Source organism: Podarcis gaigeae (assembly GCF_964106915.1).
Source record: "Podarcis gaigeae genome assembly, chromosome: 3".
Taxonomy (NCBI): domain Eukaryota; kingdom Metazoa; phylum Chordata; class Lepidosauria; order Squamata; family Lacertidae; genus Podarcis; species Podarcis gaigeae.
The window spans coordinates 100,189,214-100,208,189 of NC_139680.1; the positions used below are offsets into that span (position 1 = coordinate 100,189,214).

The following is an 18,976-nucleotide window of genomic DNA, read 5'->3' on the forward strand; positions in this document are numbered from 1 at the left end:
TAAATGAAACAAAACTACCATTTGGCTCCGATGGGTTTTCGGTGCCAGTTAAAGCCACATTTGTCCACTTGGGCCTTGGGCTAATTTGTTATTTCTGGACCTGCTGATCTGTTGTTGTTTTAAAGTTATGCTTGTTTTATATACAACGTGGTCTTATTACGTTTTATGGATTGCGTATTTTATATTGTACCCTGCTCTGGGATCAAATTTAAATGAAGAGTGGGCTGGAAGGGCCTCAAATAAATAAACCAGCAAACAAAACAATAAGCCACCCATAGGAATGATGGGGTGTGGGAGATGTCAAAGAATCATCTTTGTAAAAGCAAAGTATAACTGCTCCTGAGTGCTTCGTGCAACTTAGCGTTCGGTTGCCATTGTGAGAAATTCTCCAGCTACTTGGTCATTGTAAATCTGCTTTCAGTTTCAGGCATGTTCTCTCTCTCCCTCTCTCCCTTTTCATTGCAACGGGGATCTAATTCAGTGCTTTAAATCTGTGTTCTGCAATGCATAATTAATCTGGCTTCATAGAGATCTGGACAAAAGGCCCCATTCAATCTTGAGCTCCTTCCCCCAAGATATTGTTATTTCTAAAAACTCCGGCCAGCTGGGCTGGAGGGAAACTTCAGCACTGTGGGAGAATGAACAAACTGTAGGCCTCCAAGGGATTTGGACTAACTAGCTGACTAAATTGGATTAGAAAGTATGGAAGAGAGGGGAAGGCAGAGACAGAGGGTGGCTTCGAAGGCTACAGAACTTCACCGGGTTGGGGGTGGGGGGAGAGAGAGAGGAAGGCCTCCTAAAACTATTGCAAAATGGTGAAAAGTTTCTGGAAAGGCAAGAATAATTTTTATTAAGTCAGAGTAAGATGATAAATTGCCTAAAGGCAGGATGGAGCAGAGCAGAGGAGCAATTTTGCAGTGGGGAAGCAGGTAGGAGTTTGTTACATCTGTTTCTGGGCTTTTTAGCAGAGCTTGCTAGCAAGGAGATTGTATAGGCCGATTATAAACAGGCCTGCGCAATGCGTGATGCAATGCACCCAGTGCAACTCACTAGCCATGTGGTGTGTCCTATTGAGTCACCACTAGGGATGGAGAAGAAATTCAATTCATCTTGCATCTAAAGGCGAACCTAACCTAATTCTCACTTCCCTGAACAATACATGAGAGGAAATGCAGTCATAACCTAGCATTCTCACTGGTTTGAATTTTGTAGTGTGGTTCCCGTGTGTATAAAAATGTTAATAATAATATATTAGGGAAAATATAAATATTAGGGGGTACATTCTTGGGGGGGGAGTAAGCATAATGTTAAATTTTATACCTATATGTGCATATTGGGTGAAATTCGCTAGGATGAATTTCCCCAAGGACGTCTTAAAAAGGAAAATCAGACATTGATATGCAAATATGGAAAACACTGAAGAGAAACTGAAATTGACAGTCACCCATCCCTATTTGCAACTTATTACCTTTATCACCACCAGTACCATTTTTACCCTTGTTCTTCTGCCAATAAAGGCTCTGAGAGTGGTTTTCAGATATCAGTGAGAAGACTACCTACCCTAAGCCTCACAGTCTAAGAGGCACAACACAAAGGGAAAAGAGACAGGGCAGAAGTCTGGGGGAAAAGCAAACTCAAGAGATTACATACAGAAATCTTGCCATGGACTGGAAAAATTGGCAGAGGAGTCAAAATTTACTGATACTGATGGAAGTGCTCTAAACAGTCATACCTTGGGTTGTGAATGCTGCGGGTTGCATGTTTTCAGGTTACAGACTGTGCCGAACCCGGAAGTACCAGAATGGGTTATTTCCGGGTTTCGATGCTCGCGCATGCGCAGAAACACTAAATCGAGCTTTGAGCATGCACAGAAGTGTTGAATAGCGTCACGCGCGTGCACAGACGCAGCACTGCGAGTTGCAAACATGCCTCCCGCACGAATCACATTCGGAACCCGAGGTATGACTGTAGTCCCATCTCTCTCCCTCTCTTCCTCACAACCCCCCAGCCCCATGCACAGGAGCCAGCTCCTAGGGTCCAAGGTCCCTTCATCCCCCCAATAAAATATTTGAGGGGGCTGCCCCCCCAAGGTTAATGGGCATTGCCATTCAAATGGTGTGTGCTATGTCATACGATTGATTGTGTGAGGCAGGCTTTCCTGCCCTCCCCCCAATGTTTTATTCATTTTGGCACCCATGCAAGTTTAGGAGTGCTTGGTAAGTAGAACCAATAATAAATTATTTTAGGCCAGGGTTTCCCAAACCTGGATCTCCAGCTGTTATGGGACACCTGATGACTGGTCCTGCTAGCTACGGATGATGGGAGTTGTAAACCAAAAACAGTGGGAGACCCAACTTTAGGAAACCCTGGTTTAGGCCCTAGTGAACTTCCATAGTGGGGATTACACTTCCACTGTTTCACATTCTTATGTTTCAGGGAGGGCTGCTGTGTTTGACATGGAACAAACCCTTGTTGCTGCCAGAAGTGTTTTCTCAATGTTCTTTGTGCTAGTTATCTCCTGGCCTTGTGCTCTTCAAAGGCAGAATAAAGGTTGGGGGAGGGGGGAGTGCCGTCAATCTGCCTCGTGAAAGACTCTCTTGGAAAACTCATCCCTCTGGCTCCTCCTGAATTGATGACCTCAGTCCACGTGCCAGAGTGCATGAGCGCCATTACTGCTGGAGCGCTTCCTACGAGACGGAGCCAACCTTTACTACAGAACTGGAGCTATAACTATGCAGACTTTTGGCAACATTGCGTTTATGAAAGCTGAAGAGAGAATTTGGGTCTTCAAAAATGGAACCGTTCCAAAATACAGGCATCTCTCCAGTTTTCAATGCTTATTTTTATGAGACTGACGCAGCACTTAATGCAAGCACACCCAGATATTCCATAAGAAGTACTTCTACGGTTCAGAAACCCACCCTGTAGAGAGCACTAATGCAAAGCATATTGCCACATTTGCTGCAAAGCAAAGAGTGCTGTGATCCTCAAAATCTGAATCCCTCCCCTCTCTCACACACATCCATAGACCATATGGTTCTAATCAAAACTTCTGGAAGAAAAAGAGGGGGACAGCATACCAAAGTTTGAATCTAAGAAAGGAAGTTCTGTGGTGTTTTCGAGCAGATCTAAATTGGGCATCGAAAACACACGATGTTGCCTAATAAAATAGGAAAATTAAGACAAGGCTCTCACTTGGCTATAATGTTTAATTGTGCATACAAAATAACTTCAAGACTCAGAAATGCTGGGTTCAGTGTTTTGATTTAATGCCCCTTTTAATGCTGAAATCTGTGGTCTATATATGAAAAATCTGAAGTTCAGTCAGCCATAAAGAACTATAAGGGGGAGAAATGAATTGGAAGCCTGCATGTGCCATTGAGTCAGATTTGGGACAGATGCATTTGTAAAAAATAAAAAGGCACTTGTTTATTTGTACAAGTTTGGACTTCTTGAGTAGGCCTGACTGGTGACAACATTATAAGCAAGTGTTCATAACAGAGAGGGGGGTTAATGCATGCCTCAACCCAGCAATATCCCATTAAATCTCATTTTATTTCATTCTGTTTGAGCTTAAGTGTTCTCTGTGTGAGAAAACAAAATAATAGACCCTGACAGCAAGGGAGACTTACACTGCTCAACATCAGGTATGAGGAACCTGAGTGGTGTTGACTACTATGTCAGTCATCCTTGACTATTGGCCATACCAGCTGGGTCTGATGGGAACTGGAGTCCACCATTGTCTAGCCATTAAAAGTCTTATTGTCCATGGATTTGCCTAAATCCCTTTTCAGATTGTCCAAGTTGGTAGCCCTCACTACTTCTTGTGGGAGCATTGTGTGACGCACTTCCCTTTGGCACTCTTGAATCTTCAAACATTCAACTTCATTGTTGTTGCTGTTGTTTAGTCGTGTCTGACTCTTCGTGACCCCATGGACCAGAGGATGCCGGGCACTTCTGTCTGCAACTGCCTCCCGCAGTTTGGTCAAACTCATGCTGGTAGCTTCGAGAACACTATCCAACCATCTCGTCCTCTGTTGTCCCCTTCTCCTTGTGCCCTCCATCTTTCCCAACATCAGGGTCTTTTCCAGGCAGTCTTCACTTCTCATGAGGTGGCCTAAGTATTGGAGCCTCAGCTTCACGATCTGTCCTTCCAGGGAGCACTCAGGGCTGATTTCCTTAAGAATGGATAGCTTTGATCTTCTTGCAGTCCATGGGACTCTCAAGAGTCTCCTCCAGCACCATAATTCAAAAGCATCAATCCTTTGGCGATCAGCCTTCTTAATGGTCCAGCTTTCACTTCCATACATCACTACTGGGGAAACCATAGCTTTTACTTTTACAGCTTCATTGGATGACCCCAAGTTTTGCTGTCATGGAAGAGAGAGAGAAATGTCTATGTCCCCTTTCTCTGCAAGCTTCTGTGAAGATATTTAGGATGGTTTGGAGGTGTGAGCACCTTATATTCGGCCCAGAAACCAACTGGCAGCCAAGTAACTACAGGGATCCACGAAGGGAGTTTTGGTGAATCAGCTACTTATCTGGAGTGCTTCTGGCCACCCCTAGTGGTCCCATCACCTCTGCTAATCAAGACTCAAATAATATTTAAATGCACATTCCTCAAATTGCACACAGGAAACAATGTTCAAAGTTGAACATAAAAGTTTTCCTCAGCTAATTTTCCAGAGGTGGTCATACCCCATAATAAAATTCTTTTCACGCAACATGGCATACTATATCCTTTGAGAGCTAATGATATTTTGCAGCTGGGGCAGCATGAATCTGAGTTTGTTTGGGGGGCTCTCTCTCTCTCTCTCTCTCTCTCTCTCTCTCTCTCTCTCTGTGCTCTGAGTTATTTACTTCCAAAAGAGAATTCTCCATGGCAACTAGCCAAAGGGGCTTGTCTCTTTAGTGTGTGAAATGTGAGCAGATACAAACTTGACACCATATTTCATCCCATCGTCTTCCTTCATGTCTGCATTCCTGGAGGTAAATTATGGGGTGTCGCCAACCATTCAAAGGTGACAAGAAGCAGTTGTAGAAAAAGAAAAAGAAAGTTTGAGAAAATGGAGGAAAACGATTAACTATTTCAAAACACTCAAAGTAAGAAATTTTGAGCTATCATAAGTTTTAGAAAGAAACAATCACTTTCTCTCTCTCTCTCTCTTTTTCTTTTTCCCTCTCTCCCACCTTGTCCCCAATTAGGTTCTGGACAAACACTATGAAGTACTTATTCATGCAACATACAATGAACTTACAGGTCACACATGCATTTATTTGCTGTTAAATTGGTCTACTACAATGTGTCCTATGTGGGGCTGCCTTTGAAGACTTCAGCCGGCTTAAAAAGCAGTGGTAAAAGTTTTGACTAGAACATTTTTACTGCAATAACAGTGTATTGTTAACATTAATCATAGAGTTGGAAGGGACCACGAGGGTCATCTAGTACAACCCCCCCCCCCCCCGCAATGCAGGAATCTTTTGCCCAATGTGGGGTTTGAACCCACAACCCTCTCAAGAATCTCATGCTCTACCTACTGAGCTAAGGGCATGATGCTTACCATGTTCCTAAAAGGTCCACTATCAAATAAGCAAGAATTTAAAAGGGGGAAAGGAATGGGGAGTGGAAAGGAAAGCGAGCAAATCTTGATCATTTCTTTCCTTTTTAAAAAAGTACTCTAATTCCCATCAGCCTGAACCAGCAGGGACACAGGTCAGGGATGATGGGCACTGCAGTCCAGCAATAACTGGAGGGCACACTGCTTCCTCATTGCTGAAGTAGCAGATCTGACTGGAGAAAGCATCCTTGCTTGAGAGATGTTGCAGCTAGAAAAGATACATAGCTAAAAAGCCTGACATGATTTAGGGGAACTTAGTATATGTACTTCAAAGTAGGTTGTCAAAATCTGATTGGTAACTGGGGACATTCCAGCTGCGATCTGAGAGCTAAATGTAATTCAGGGAAATAAATCGTAACCCAATGTTATGAGGTTCAGCTATGTGAGCTGGTCCAAAAACAGCCATACAGGCTTCAAAGGGTGAAACGGCAGCACCAGGCTCTCTTGGGAGGAGCTCGCCTGCATAAGACACCTGCTTTTTTTGCTAAAGTCTGTCACACAGGAGGAGGAACAAAACAAAAAAATTCCTTCCAGTAGCACCTTAAAGACCAACTAAGTTAGTTCTTGGTATGAGCTTTCGTGTGCATGCACACTTCTTCAGATACACTGAAACAGAAGTTACCAGACCCTTCTATATAGTGAGAAGGTGGGGAGGGGTATTACTCAGAAGGGTGGTAGGAATGGGTGATTGGCAGATAGCTGTGATGAGCCTGGCCTCTTCCACCACCACACCCACCCATACACTTTCATTCTCCATCAAATTGTTTCTGGCACAAGTAGGCGGAGAAATTTTGTGTTCAGAAAACACAAAGTGAATGGCATTCTCTGTGAGGGGCACTGACCCAAGTTGTTGTCTGAAACAGCTTGAAGGAACAGTGGTACCTCGGGTTACAAACGCTTCAGGTTACAGACACCACTAATCCAGAAATAGTGCCTCGGGTTAAGAACTTTGCTTCAGGATGAGAACAGAAATTGTGCTCTGGCGGCGCGGTGGCAGCAGGAGGCCCCATTAGCTAAAGTGGTGCTTCAGGTTAAGAACAGTTTCAGGTTAAGAATGGACCTCCGGAACGAATGAAGTTCTTAACCCAAGGTACCACTGTACTAGGTTGGGGGAGCCTGGAGTAGATAGTACTGGACTTAAGATTGACCAGATGAGCCTGGTTCAGGTTTCAAGGCAGCATCTCCTGCTCTTGGCTTAATTTTGCTGCTTGGTTGTATTGGAGGCTACATATTAGCACATTCTTCACATTCTCACCACAACGTGGCCCTCCGTCAAGACATGCACAATAGCACAGTGGAGAGGCAAGTGGCCAAGGGCGGGCGAGATTCCTAAATCCAAGTCCTGCAACCGTATCGCTGCCGTTGTTTCTTAGGCAAGCATCCAGCGGATCTCAAAGAGCCAGGCTCCTCTGCTCCAAAGGGGAAAGGAGACTCTGGCCTCAGCTGGCAAGTGTGGGAGGAAAGATCCTCCCCAAAATATCCCCACAATCGTAAAACTGGAGGTACACGCCGTGCTTCCAAGCTGTACTTGAAGGCTTGCAGCTTGCAACATTTTCATAACTTGGAAAATGTCCTGACAGCTGGATTAACTGCCGAGATAACAGAAGTAAAGGCAGGCACTCTTCCGTGTGTGTGTGTGTGTGTGTGTGTGTGTGTGTTCGTTTGGAGCATCATAAAACAAGCCTTCAAATTTCCTAACCAATTTATCAGAAATCAATCCTCAAGGTAAATAATTCTAAGACAAAATGATGGGGGGGGGGGGCGGAGAGAGAGAGAGAGAGAACTGACCAGCTTCCCGAAACTGGTTTGAATAAGAACTGAAATATTCTTTCTGCCCAAGCTGTAGTGCATTCTTTCTGTTATTATTTTTTAAATCTAAAATTAAAAATCTACCATTTAGATAGTCTCAAGTCCCTTCCAAACAACAACAACAACAACAGAGCCATCCTCTGCTTAAAAACCTCCAAGGAAGGAGGGTCCACAACCTTTGAAGAGAGCCCATTCCACTGTCAGACGGCTCTTCCCATCAGAAAGTTCTTCCTGATGTTTAGTCAGAATCTTCTTTCTTGTAGCTTGAAGCCGGTGGTTTGAGCCCTGCCCTCCAGAACAGGAGAAAACAAGCTTGCTCTATCTGCCAGGTGACAGCCCTTTAGATATTTGATATATTTCACCCGAAAAATGTCAGGGGGTCCAATAATGAATCTCCCATTTCACATCTAGTTTGGCCCTCAATTCTACAGTTTTAGCAAAATAACAAACTCTGTATCTACACTGTATTTTTTATTTTATTTTTTGCCAGCAAGGACTGTCTGATTAAGTACTTGCTTGTATGTGTGCTTTTTTCCAATGACTAAAACCCCTGTGCACCAAAACAGAATTATAATAAATGTCTGACCTGGCTGGAATGCAGAAAGGTTGAATGTATAAATTTTCAGGTGTGAAGTTAGACATTACTAACTATAAGTTAGACATTTACTCCCTTAAAGAGGGCATGTATTGCAGTGAGACCTGGAAACCGACACCCTGTGTTGTGGGTGGGTACGATTGGTCAGCCACAACACCCTCTTTTCAGCTCTTTTGCTGAATTTGTACTGTTCTGTTCCATTTGGAACAGTTTTGTGTATTTTAGCATTGTAATGATTTTATTTGGTTTTATAATTGTACATTTTGGTGTTGCAACCCACCCTAGGACCTTCCAGACTGCAACATATCCTTGACAGAGCATGTACAGTGTACATACAGAGTTTATTTGGGGGGGGATGAAATATCTCAAACAGAGTGGTGGGTTAATTCCATTTTTGTTTGTTCTGCAGTGCTTCCCTAATGCTACCTCTATACAGAGGCTATAGCACAACGAAAGCGAGACAAAAATGAACCACGGCATTTGTGGTAGAAAGAGTTGCAGGATTTCAGCATTAATGGGATATGTGCTGCTTAAAAATGAAGCAATGTGACCAACTCCAAAACTTTCACAGGCATGAAGAGTAGTGAAAGCAGGATTGTGTGTGACCACCCTGATAGCATTGTGAGTGCAAGTCATCATGAATAATCATGCAATGAAAAGGGATGTCTATAGGGGCCCCTCGTGCTGAAGGGCAAGTAAGAAATGGTATCAATAAAGGAATATGAGGATCAGTGAGGCATATAAGTTAACATTCAAAGACTCAGTCCAAAGAAAACTTACCATGTACTGGATGGTGGATTAGGGAAAACAGGGAATGGTCGTTACATTTTGCCACATAGTGGGGATTAGGCCCCTGGCAACAGTGGCAAAGAGGAGGGGAACCCACTCAGAAAAGGGGCTTACTGAAGATAAAAGATAAAGGTAAAGGACCCCTGGATGGTTAAGTGCATTCAAAGGCGACTATCGGGTTGCGGCACTCATCTCGCTTTCAGGTCAAGGGAGCTGGCGTTTGTCCACAGACAGCTTTCCAGGTCATGTGGCCAGCAGGACTAAACTGTTTCTGGTGCAACAGAACACCGTGACAGAAACCAGAGCACACGGAAACGTCGTTCACCTTCCCGCTGCAATGGTACCTATTTATCTACTTGTGCTGGCATGCTTTTGAACTGCTAGGTTGGCAGGAGCTGGGACAGAGCAATGGGAGCTCACCCCGTTGCGGGGATTCGAACCACCGACCTTCTGATCAGCAAGCCCAAGAGGCTCAGTGGGATCTAACCCTAGAGCTACAAACCCTGGTCCTACCATTGTGATACACCCTGCCCTCCTGCTTCATCTCCAGATCTCCAGCTATGACAGAGTCCTTCCCCTCCTACATAGGGAGAGAAGGATTGGGAAAATATAACGTTTCCACTAATGTAGGGAACTGAAAGACTAGAAAACAAGGGATGGGATCTGGAAAATATCTTATTACCAGGAAAGCATGAATGTGTGTGTGTGTGTGTTTGATTTGTGTGTACAAGCCCCAAGTCAATGAAATCAAGATTGCCCTCCCAGTACAGCTCCTCAAGTTCCAGTGATCCATTTGTGTATAAGCAAGAGGTTGAAGTAATTCAGACAGCAGCACAATGCGTGTCAAGTTCTGTTTACTTAGCTACTCAAATTAACAGCCTTTGGAAGTGCCTCAGTAATTGATGGCAAATCAGGCTCTTTTGCTTTCTTTAGGATAGGGCTGGATTGCAGCTTGGTTGTAAATAAATACACATTTCTACTCCAAATATGTCATCTGGAGTCCTGAGCTATTGTTAAGAATTCCTGGATCGCTTGCATGAGTATGAATTAATGAATGCAGTGAGTCAGAGTTATGTACCCACCCAGGGGGATACAAATCCTCTTGGACAGGATTAGCCTTTAGCCCACCCTCCGCCCTCCCAAACAATTTATGAATGTTAATAGCTTTTTATATTTAAACTGGTTTTTTCCCTCCTCCTCAAGAAATATGTGCATAAAAGCAGCCTTTTGTCATTGTTGAAGTGGCACCATAGCAAGACGGAGAAAATATCAAGCATGGATGCTACAGCGTAGCTGCCATTTTCCTGATAAGGCAACATAGCCAAACTTCCATGAGTGTATCAAAAGACCCCAGCCACTCTCTTCCTTCACACCATCACCACTGGAATACAGATCCTCCAAGTGTTCCTATTTTCCAGGGACAGTACCAGGTTTACAGAAGTCATCACAGTTTCTGATTTGATCCTTGAATGTCCTGCTTTTCCTTAAGAGGTCCCTACAGTGGTACCTTGGGTTAAGAACTTAATTCATTCTGGAGGTCTGTTCTTAACCTGAAACTGTTCTTAACCTGAAGCACCACTTTAGCTAATGGGGCCTCCCGACATGCCACTGCCGCACGAATTCTCTTCTCATACTGAAGCAAAGTTCTTAACCCGAGGTACTATTTCTGGGTTAGCGGAATCTGTAACCTGAAGCGTCTGTAACCTGAAGTGTCTGTAACCCAAGGTACCACTGTATTTTTATTGGAGAAATGTTGGAGGGTATTGAGCTATGCGATCCCTGAGCCAAGGAGATAAGTAACTATACAACCTTTAGAAGACATCTGAAGGCAGCCCTGCATGGGGAAATTTTCACGTTTAATGTTTTGTTAAGTTTTTCTATATGTTGGAAGTCACCCAGAGTGTCTGAGTCAACCTAGTCAGATGGGTGGGTTTAAATATTAGTAGTAGTAGTGGTAAAGTGGGACCTTGGTTGTCGAACGTAATCCATTCCAGAAGACGGTTTGACTTCCCAAACATCCGACAACCGAGGCGCAAAGGGCTCTCGGCAATTTCAATGGGGGAAATGAGAAAACATGCCTCAGAAGCTGTTCGACTTCCAAGGCGCGTTCGAAAATGGAAGCAATTACTTCCAGGTTTTCGGCGTTTGGATTCCAAAACGTTTGGCTTCTGAGATGCTTGAAAACCAAGGTTCCACTGTATTATTATTATTATTATTACTATTATTATTATTATTATTATTATTATCAAATAAGACAATCCTATTTTCATCAGAGAAATGCTGGAGGGTATGGGAATGCTAAGTTCACATTGTTTATTAGGGACAGGATGTGACATTGCGCTCTATTTCCCTACTGAATACAATCTGACTGTTCCTTGTTGGGGTGTTGAGGCCTCACCCCTCATCCTGTGGCCTACCAGCCCCTCAAGAGCCTCTCCAAACAGCACATTCCCCCTGCTAGATATTGTTTACATTGAATATTGTGTATACTGACCTGGGGAGCTTTCCAGAGTCTCAGGCAGACCATTTTCCTATCACCAGATCCTTTTTAACAGGAGATGCTGGGGACTAAAACTGGGGCGTTCTGCAAGCCAAGCAGCTGCTCTGCCAATGAACTATATCCTTTCCCTCATAAAATTCTAGCTTTGCTTTCAGGAGATCTCAAAATAACAGTCTATGGAAAGTGAGCCCTGAACTGATAAACGTACGAAGGTCTCTTTGCAAAGCAACTGCAAAATTTTTAACTTGAGCATTTTTTTTTTCTGGCTTCAAATGGCTATGGAGGGTACTTCCCTTACTGGAAACACAAAGTTAATGAGACAGTTCACCAAATAAATATTTATGGTACATATGGAGTGGTTTTAGTTGCTTTTGTAAAACAAAACAAAACAGGAGCTTACTTTTCCAAAAGTTCTGGAGTACTTACTGTCCATAACCCATGATAATGTGAACTGTGATGATGAACAGCTAATATTTTTTTCCAGGACTGAAAAAAAAGGGGGATAGGAAGATTATTCGCTGAAATAAACACCCATTCTGCGAAAATGAAGGAAATTTGGCAGGCAGGCTAGAGGTTTTTCAACCTAGTTCAAGAGCACTTTGATTGAACACACTGTTCAAATATCATAAGATAAAACGAAAATGTAAACAGCATCCAGGATGAAATGAAACCCAACTGGGAAGAGTTCATTTGTGCTTTAATGAGCTGGTTCTTTATTTTTTAAAAAACCTGACTTTGGAAATATGTAACGTGTCCAATAAACACATAGTTCAGTTTGCCTTATGGGTCTGCTGGCCATGCTTCCTACTGATCTCCTGAGGACTAGTCTGATGAGATTAGTGGGCGCACATGGAGATGAATGTGATCTGCTGTGTGTTCTCTGCTGACCATCCCTATATACTTCAAAAGTCCACTTAATTGGTTCTCTTAAGTAGCTATTAAAAAAATAAGGTCACTTAATCCTAGCTACGTTTCCTCATTCTAACTAACAATCCGACTAACCAGGAACATAAAAGGAGCCTTTTGCTGGATCAAGGGGCCAACCAGATAGGAGGAACCATATGCTCTTTTCCCTCCTGCAGTTTCCACCAACTGGTTTTCAGAAGCATGCTGCCTCCAGCAGTGGAGAAATAACATGGCCTATAATGGTTAAAGGTAAAGGGACCCCTGACCATTAGATTCTGTCGTGGCCGACTCTGGGGTTGCGGCGCTCATCTCACTTTATTGGCCGAGGGAGCTGGCGTACAGCTTCCGGTTCATGTGGCCAGCATGACTAAACCGCTTCTGGTGAACCAGAGCAGCACATGGAAACGCCGCTTACCTTCCCGCCGGAGCGGTAGCTATTTATCTACTTGCACTTTGATGTGCTTTAAAACTGCTAGGTTGGCAGGAGAAGGGACTGAGCAATGGGAGCTCACCCCGTCGCCGGGATTCGAACAGCCGAACTTCTGATTGGCAAGTCCTAGGCTCTGTGGTTTAATCCACAACGCCACCTGTGCCCAGCCATCAATAGCCTTGTCCAGGAGAGTTTGCCTTAAATAAAAAGAAAAACCCTAATGAAATGGGTTGTGCCTGTCTATGTGTGACATCACTTCCCAGCAGCCCAAGACTGGGGCTCGAGAGCACAAGTGACCAACGGTTGTAGCACAGTTCTCCCCAGGCAGGGAAGAAAGACAAAATCCCCCTCGGCTGTTGATTGATTCATGCTCCCCAAGTGTCCCGATTTTCCAGGGACAGTCCCAGAATGACAAAAGCCACCCTGGCTTCTCATTTGATCCTGGAATGCCCTTATTTCTGAGCTTAGGAAGGAGGACTGTCACTTGCCCCAAACGGTGGTGGTGAGGGAGCATCCCATTTCCTCTCTGTGGCGTCTCCATGGCCACTGCTGCCGGCTTCCTCCTTGGGCAGCTCATAGTGGTTGCTGGAGAGCTGGCGAGTGGGAAGAGAGGCTGCTGTTGCCAAGGCCCAGCCCCACGCGATGCGTTAGGTCTGAGGAGCAGGCAGGGCCATGGGAAGAAAGTGGGAGCAGAGCCCAGGGAGTCTTGGTTTAAATAATAATGATCTTTGTGCATCTGCATCTAATCTTGCCCCCTTCTCAAATTTATTTATTGGTGTGTGTTCTTCTTTTTGTACATTGACCAAAGAATAAAATAAAATGGGGATTAACGGGTTTTCTCAGGGCAGTGGAGTTCATGTGTGCTTGGTCCTGTTGGTGTAAGGGTGATGGCACTCTCCCTGCTTATGATAGGAAATACGTAGGGGGCACAAAAATGGGGGATTGAGGTGAGTCAGATGTCTGGGAGTGAGATTTGTCTCCATTTTCACATGAGGAATGTTATGGGGTGTGTTAATTGCTAGAACCAGGCTGATCTCCCACTTGCTTGGAAGGAAGGCTTGAAACATCATAGGAATCTTGTCCGGTGAATGAAGCCAAAATTACCAGGGACAGGCCTGAACGTGAAGGGATGCCAGGGGATAGTTCTGTATCTGAAAGTGTCTTCTTGCTAGCTCCATGCTAACTGACCCCTAAAGCTTCATTTTCCATCTTGATATACCAACGGTTGGGGATTGAAGCATAGCTCTGACAGGCCAGTTTTAGAAACCACGGAATGCAAATAAGTCCCTGAAATTTCTCCCACATTTTTCGACACACCACCAGAGTGATTTAAAGTGTGGTGAAATGGTTGTCTTTCGCCCAACTCCTCCATTGTTTTCTTATGAGAGAAGGGGGTTTTTTTCCCCTAAATTGCGCTGGCAACTGTGCATAAGGAACCAAGGAGAAATATGTGTCTCAGCTTAGTTATTCGAATGTGAAAAGAAGGGGTCCAGTAGGGGGTGGGGACTAGGATGGCCATGTGCCCTACTTTACAGAGGACAATCCTCTGGCTGAAGGGCTTCCAGAGGACAATCCTCTGTTTGAGGGACTCTCTGAGCCAAGTCTGGATTAAAGATAAAGAAGCACAAGAAGGGAGAGAGGAGGAGTTTCGAACATCAACAGTTCACTTGAGGCCTCTGGTGCAAGTGATCTGTCCTGCCTCTGGCAAACCACTGGGCGGGGGGAAAGAGTGTGGAAGAAAGAGAAGATGGAGAGAGAGAGAGGCAGAAAGGAAAAGGGAAAAGAGAGGAAAAGAGGAGGGTAGGAGAAATAGAGACAAAAGATGTCAGGGATCGAATGGTGGCACATACCATTTCGGCACCTGAGGTGAAACCTGAAGGTGCCATTCTGCCCTGCCTCCACCACCAATGAAGCTTCCCTTAGCAACAAAGCAGTGGGGGATTCAGGCAAGATATCATGGAGCGCACAATAGCTCGTGAGATTTTGGTGAGATCTTGATTCCAGTGCCCTTTCTCTAGCAGAGGCAGAGGTGACTGGGCGAGGTGCATGCAGGGACACCATCTCTTGGGCTTCTGCCGCCTGAGCCCATCTCCTGAACCTAGGTGGGCCCTGAACCTGGGCACTTCGTACCATAATAGCTGAGCAAGAGAGATCCTCATTCCAGCTACAAGTTTCTTTGGGAATAGGAAACCCTATCAGGAGGAAGGATCACTGAAGTACATATAATGTGTACACCAGCCCTTATAAACATATACAGTACATATATGCACATGCACACATCTTGGCAGTTGTGAACAAGCCTCCCTATTTGGGAGGAGAGGGAGGACCAAAAAACAACAACCCTCATTTAATTTGTTTCAGACGGTGGGATTTACTCACCGAGAAGTGCAAGAAATGGTACAAAGGTATAAATGTAAATGTTGCCTTTGGCGTGACCTTTGTAATATGCATGCACTCTCTCTCCTCCCTCTCTCTTCTGCCTTCCTCGGTTCTGCTGGCCCTGAGCCAAGAACTACATAACTTCTCTGGCAGCAAACCGGTGGGGGGGGGGGGACAACATTTTAAAATTCACCTTTTCCTTTCTTCAGGAGCTCCTCAGGGATCCTGTTAAAACTGTCTGACTTGTCTGCTACAGTTTAGGAGCCACCTTGCCGGCTCAGCTGTCAGCTATTATGGTATGAAGCGTCCAGAAACAACATGCCTCTCCCTCTTGTTTTCTTTTTCTCCCCTCCACCCCATCTCTTTTTTTATTCTATTACGTTCAAGGACGTCCATCACTTAACTTTGAAAAAAGAAGAAGCTTCCTCTGTCTCAAATAAATTTCCCTTTTTCCCCGTCCCATAGCTTAACAGGACCAAATTCCAGCATGTTTGGAACAGTACGACGTGTCAAGGCAAGCCGTCAAGGCTCATGGGCCCAATATTTATTTGATGGTGATTATTATTTGCACAGTGCCAATGAAGCACAGGATGCTTTGCAGTGGAATCTAAGCTAAAGAAAGAGACTGGTCCATGCCCCAGTTTGGGTACAGGCCCTTTGAATGAGGTCGGTCCCATTACAGAGGAGGGAGAAAATCAATCCCCTTTGCATCTAAAGGCGAACCTACCTAGATAATATGCAAACCGTAACCCTTCCATTCTTTTAAATTCACACTTTTGCAATGCAGGTCTGAAGCCACTTAATATGTACAAAAATGCAATTACTGCGGTAAATGCATTAAAATGCAAATATTAATGTAGCTAACATACTGGAATGTGCTATGGTATAGGAAACTGCTTTGCAAAAAAAAAATTATATTAGGCGAATTACATAGTGACCAAATGTAAAATTTGTAAGCTTCTTTACGTAATATTTTATGTATTAGCTAATATTATTTGAACTCCAATTGAGTGACAATTCTCACAGTGGTTTAACAATCAATGCCTCTTCCCATGGAACTCTGGGAATTGTAGAGCTGTGAGGAAAACAGGGTCTTCCAACAACTCTTAGCACTCATTACAAACTATATATGTTTGAAGTCACCAAGAGTGGCTGGGGTAACCCAGTCAGATGGGTAGAGTACAAATAGTAAAGGATTATTATTATTATTATTATTATTATTATTATTACAATGCCCAGGATTATTTGAGATAAGCCACAACACATAAGCCACATAACAGTGCTTCAAATGTATGGTGGGGCCTGAAAATATAGATCTAACCTGTAAAGCACGTTTGACAGCATCTTAGCCGTCCCTGCTATTAGGCAGAGTGCCTCAGGTAACAGATGCTGGGGAAGCAGCAACGGCAGCTGTGACTCCTGAGCCCTCAGGCCTCTGTTGGAGATCAAAGTTGTGCATGCCACAGGCCTGTCATGCATCCTCTAAACTGGATTGTCATCAGATGCACCGGAGGATGCTATTCCAAGGCCAGTGTTGAAGTAAGACTTAACTGACAGTGCAGTCAGCTTCCGTACCTGAGAGAGAGGCTACCATTTTGTCCTTTGCCTCAGGCAGCAAAATGTAATGAATGGTATAGTGGGGGAACACACTTGTTGAACAATATATTCCCCATGTTTGCTTTCACCGATATATTTAACAGGCTCCAGATGAAGTTATAAATAATAACTATAGAATGCTTATTTTTAAAAAAATTGTTTTAGGTAGCTAACTTGCGTTATTTTGCTATGAATGAGATGGTATGGAACCCACGGCCATTTCAGGGAGCTGGTTGCTGTTACTCTTGAAATATATCACTAAGAATGTGTGACTCATCTGAAAAATGTCATAAAGCTACTTGCTAATAAATCTCTCACCACTGACGGTGTAGCCCTATGGATTGCAGATTTTTAGATTTATTATTTCTAGGCATTGCCAATACTTATATTGGCCCTTTAATTTCTGATTTAGTTTTCATCTTCAAAGTTTTTTGGGGAAAATATTTACATGTAGGATTCTGGCATAAGAGTAGCCAAGGTTTTTCAAAGTATAATTCAATGGCATCTCAGTTATTCCTTCCCTACCTTCCCAGAAGTGTGAATTTAACCATAAGCAATGCAGTTCAGGATATATTTTTTCCACAAAGTTCTGGATTTGACCCTTTACTATATTTCTGCTTGTTAGTTATTTCAACTCTGGCAGTCATATTTGTATTATGGGTGTGTGTTTCTTCTATTCTGTTCTGGAATTCACATCTTGCCAGGTCTTTGTATTTATGTCCTTCGGAAATAGTGTGAATTGACACTTCCTCTCAGAGTAAGTTTCTACAATCTATATTTATGGGCCTCTGAGATTCCTCTTTATTTTAAGAATATTCCTGGTAGCAGAGCTAGCCAACATAGTGCCCTCTAGATGTTTTTGGATGGCAGTTCATATCATCCCCATCCAGTAGCCCTGCTGATGGGGCTGTTTGACTGACATCATTGTTAAAACACCTGCACTGGCTGCCTGAGCCAGGTTCTAGTTGATTATATTAATTTACAAATCCCTGAACAACTTAGGCTCAGGGTACCTCAGGGTACCTGAGCTCTTATATCGCATCTTGAATACTGAGACCATCTGCTGGAGCATCACTGGTCATTCCCAAAGTAGGCGAGGCTCGTGCTCGCTTCGGCAGCACATATACCAAAGTAGGCGAGGCTCATCAAGGAACCGAGCCTCTAGTGTCATTGGCCCAGTCCTGTGGAACACTCTGCCACTAGATATTCAGCAGGTGCCTTCTGTTTCAACTTTTAAACACTAGCTGAAAACTCTTCTATTCCATCAGAATTATACAGGCAATTAAAATTACATCTTTCCACCTAGAGATACCAAGGATTGAGCATGGGACCTTTCTACACGCAAAGCACTGTTTTTGTTTGTTTGTTTGTTTGTTTACATTATTTATAGACTTGGGGAGGGGGAGAAAGCAAATTAAAAATAGAGCACAGCACAATAAAACACAGCATTAAAGCACCAAATACGACTGAAAACGTATCAAAGACAATAGAGATCAAGGAAGGGGGAAAACATAATCTAAAATCTTATTTAGAAGGCTTCGGGAAATCAAAAGGCATTTCCTTAGTGTTGAAAAGACATTAAAAGAGGAGCCGGGAATATCCTGCCGATTGCTGCAGCAAGGCGCTGGTTTAGGACTTCTGTTTCCTCACCTGGGTTGAATGAAAACTGGAAGCAGAGCTGGACTGATCTTCGGTTTGAAATTCATTCAGATTCCCAAAGCATGTTTTGCAACAGCCATTTCATCGCTTGCGCAAATTTAAACTGCCAGGAGGTCGGACTCTGCAAGGAAAGATCCATTTTGCCTTTGCATGTGGCGCCCTGGGGAGGGGGGAGGGGGAACATGACACCCAAGTCAGCAGTGGTCAAGTACCGCATCACAGTTTCCTGCAGCTGTCACTGCAAGAACAGACTCATCCTGTAGTCAGCTGGGCAACTGGCTTCTCCAGGAGGTCTACAAACAGGGGCTCTCTCATGCGGCATATTTTCAGCTCACACCGTAGACACTTCAGGCATCTCTGCCATCTCAACCGTGTCAGCACATCTGACTTCCTACATGGCTTCTGCTCCACCATCTGTAAAAAGGTCAATTTCTTTGCTCATCCAAACCCGGCAGACAAGCTAATTTTGGCACCAAGTCAGGGGGTATGCTGGATTTCTTTACAGGCTTCTCAAATGTCTGTGCTGTTGTGGCCTGGTACAAAAGGCTGGGTCCTAAACCCATCGGTGAATGGTTTTTGAGAAAATGGAGGGGAGAGTGGTCTTGTGCTCATGTTCTGCTCACTGGTTTCCCACAGGTATCAGGTTGGGTGCCACAAGAACTGAGTGCTGGACTAAGATGGGCCATTTGCCGGAT

General features: G+C 44.0%; 2 long non-coding RNA genes across 2 annotated transcripts; one reads left to right on the plus strand and one right to left on the minus strand.

The window, feature by feature from the left end:
- Positions 1-726: 726 nt before the first annotated feature.
- LOC310842200 lies at positions 727-4,470 on the plus strand. Its single transcript, XR_014562991.1, has 3 exons — positions 727-929; positions 2,437-3,902; positions 4,366-4,470. It is a non-coding gene; the product is annotated as an uncharacterized lncRNA (long non-coding RNA).
- A 377-nt stretch (positions 4,471-4,847) lies between these two features.
- On the minus strand, positions 4,848-18,711 carry LOC310842162. The gene is made up of 3 exons (XR_014562949.1): positions 18,273-18,711; positions 11,738-11,797; positions 4,848-4,983 (listed from the first exon to the last, which is right to left on the minus strand). It is a non-coding gene; the product is annotated as an uncharacterized lncRNA (long non-coding RNA).
- Between the last annotated feature and the right edge of the window lie 265 nt (positions 18,712-18,976).